At 34.6% G+C, this 2,665-nt stretch overlaps 1 non-coding gene across 1 annotated transcript; it reads right to left on the reverse strand.

Moving 5' to 3' along the window:
- Positions 1 to 826: 826 nt before the first annotated feature.
- On the reverse strand, positions 827 to 934 carry LOC116466098 (U6 spliceosomal RNA). The gene has a single exon (XR_004247355.1). It is a non-coding gene; the product is annotated as a U6 spliceosomal RNA (small nuclear RNA).
- Positions 935 to 2,665: the final 1,731 nt, after the last annotated feature.

A 2,665-nucleotide genomic window follows, 5' to 3' on the forward strand; every position in this document is an offset into this window, starting at 1 on the left:
GGCTTCCCTCACTCAACTTTTTAAAAATAGTTGTTTTTTGCTTATTCTCACCTTTCACATTTTACTATAAGCAAAATGAAGAATCAATGAGGCATACAATACTTTGCCTGAAAATTCTTTTTAGCTAGATCACATAGCTCATCTGGTATGTTTGCTACTTTCCATGTTACTGCAGGTACTAATTTTGCTAAACTTTGTTTTTACATAAGGAAGATTTCCTTTCCTCCAATATTCAGCAAAATTTACCTCCCTTTCATTTTAAGTCCTCACCTGCGGTCTCCTAAAATGCCATTAGGTTTCTACTAACAAACACCTAAAGGCTCTTCAAGGTTTTCACCATTTTGTGTTCCATATACTGCCTAGTTCCAAAGCCATTACATTTTACGTTTTTGTTACAGAAGCACTCCAACTCCAGGCCTCAAAAATCTGTATTTGTTATTTGTCACTGCATGCAAATTAGTCCAGACTTAGTGGCATAAGACAATCACAGTTACTATCTCCTACAGTTTATTTAGGGTGAAAAATCTGGGAGTGGCTTAATGATCATGGCTGTGACTCAGGGTCTCTCTCTTTTTTTTATTTTCATAATTGAGATTTTATTGGTTGAGGATCAGTACAGACATTTCAATTTGTACACAATTCTTAACATACGTAATGAAATTTTAAAAAGCCATGTATTGTAATTATTTTTAAAAGTTATTCCAGTGACTTTCCAGCTTAAAATTTGGAAGCAAATTTTCCTTAAGAGGCTATCAAGTACCAGTATCTTCACATGTTGGTCAGCTGTTACATACAGCCCACCAGTTCACAACTGAATAGCACATAAAAAAATATGGAACGCTTCACCAATTTGCGTGTCATCCTTGCGCAGGGGCCATGCTAATCTTCTCTGTATCGTTCCAAGTTTTAGTATATGTGCTGCCGAAGCGAGCGCGACTCAGGGTCTCTCTTAAGGTTGAATACCAGAAGACAGCTAAGAATGCAGTTATCTGAAAGTTTGACTGGGCCTGGAAGATCTGCTTCCAACATAGCTTACTCAATTGGCTGCCAAGTTAGTACTGTTTTTTGGCAATAGGCCTCAATTCCTGCCACATGATCTCTCCACTGGGCTACCTGAATGTCTTCATGACATGGCAGTTAGCTCCTCTGAGAAAGTGATCTGAGAGGGCAAGATGGAAGGTGAAATATCCTTTATGCCTGGCCTTGGAAAGCACACTCCATCCTTTCTGCACTCTTTTATTGGTTATACAGATTAGCCCTCTGCAATGTGGGAGAAAGCTATATAGGAGGGGAGAATACCAGGAGGCGAAATCACTGTGGAAATCTCTAAGCCTGGAGATCACTTTTCAGTTTTGGGAAAATCTCAGCCATTATGTCTTCAAACATTATTTCTGTACCATTCTCTTGCTCCTCCTTTTCTGGGACTCCAATACAAACATGTTATACAATATGCAATGCCTTTCCATTTTATTCCCTAGCCTCTTAAACTTTTCTAAATATTTTCTTTTTTCTCTTTGTATCTTATTCTTCTGATGTTTTTCTCTGACATATCTTAAAGTTTACTAGTTAATTTACTAATTATTTTCTTCTTTTGGATGACTCAAGTATTTTTATTTTATTTTCCCATTATTAGTTTATTATGCAGTCCTAGTATTTACATTATATATTCTTGACTTGTTAGAGTCCTTAAGAAATTAGTAATTTTATCTCTTCACAAAAAATGAAAGAGCTTTACAAATTTTAAATCCATTTACCCCCCTAGTTTGTCCTACTGTTGTCATAGATTTCATTTTATAAATATTTTAAGCCCAAGGCATTATTTTTGTCATTTGATAAAGTCAATATTCACTCTAATATACCCACATATTTACTCTTCCCAGCACTCTTTATTTCTTTTTCTATTCTGTACTTCCACCTGGGACCGTTTCTTTTCTCTTTGAAAAACTCCCTTTAATATTTCCCTTAGTGAAAATCTGCTGGCAATACATTCTTTCAACTTTTTTTGCCTGAAAATATAATTATTTTGCTTTTTAATTTTTTTAATTGTGAAGAATTTTTTTGCCAGTTGTAGAATTCTAGCTTTATAGATAGTTTGTTTCAACAACTTAAAGATATTGCTCCATTGTTTTCTGACTTCCATTGATCCTATTGAAAAGTCATTTATCTGGCTTCCCTCACTCAATTGCCCATTTGAAAGAAACATGTCATTTTTCTCAGGTTGCTTTTACAATTTGCTTGTCTTTGACTATGCTGATCCCAAGTGTGATCGTCTGTATTTATCTTACCTGTGGTTCTTAGAGAGCTTTTCAAATCTGTGGTTTGATATATTTCACCAGTATAAAAATATTCTCAGCCAACATATTCTGAAATACTGCTACTATTCTATTCTCTCTCCTCCTATTCTGAGATTTATACACAAGTCAGAAGATGTCACCATGTTCTATATATTCTCGTCTTTGTTATGTATTTTCCATCCTTTTTTCTCTGTGCTTTAATCTTGATAATTTCTAGTCATATGTCTTCCAGTTAAAATATCCTGTTTCGATGTGTCAAATCTGCTATTAAACACATCAACTTACTTCTTAATTTTAGTTATAGATTATTTTCAATTCTAAAACTTCCATTTGACCTTTTAAATAGATTCCAAGTGTTAGCTGAAATTCTG

Source organism: Hylobates moloch, unplaced genomic scaffold, assembly GCF_009828535.3.
Source record: "Hylobates moloch isolate HMO894 unplaced genomic scaffold, HMol_V3 SCAFFOLD_3, whole genome shotgun sequence".
NCBI lineage: Eukaryota > Metazoa > Chordata > Mammalia > Primates > Hylobatidae > Hylobates > Hylobates moloch.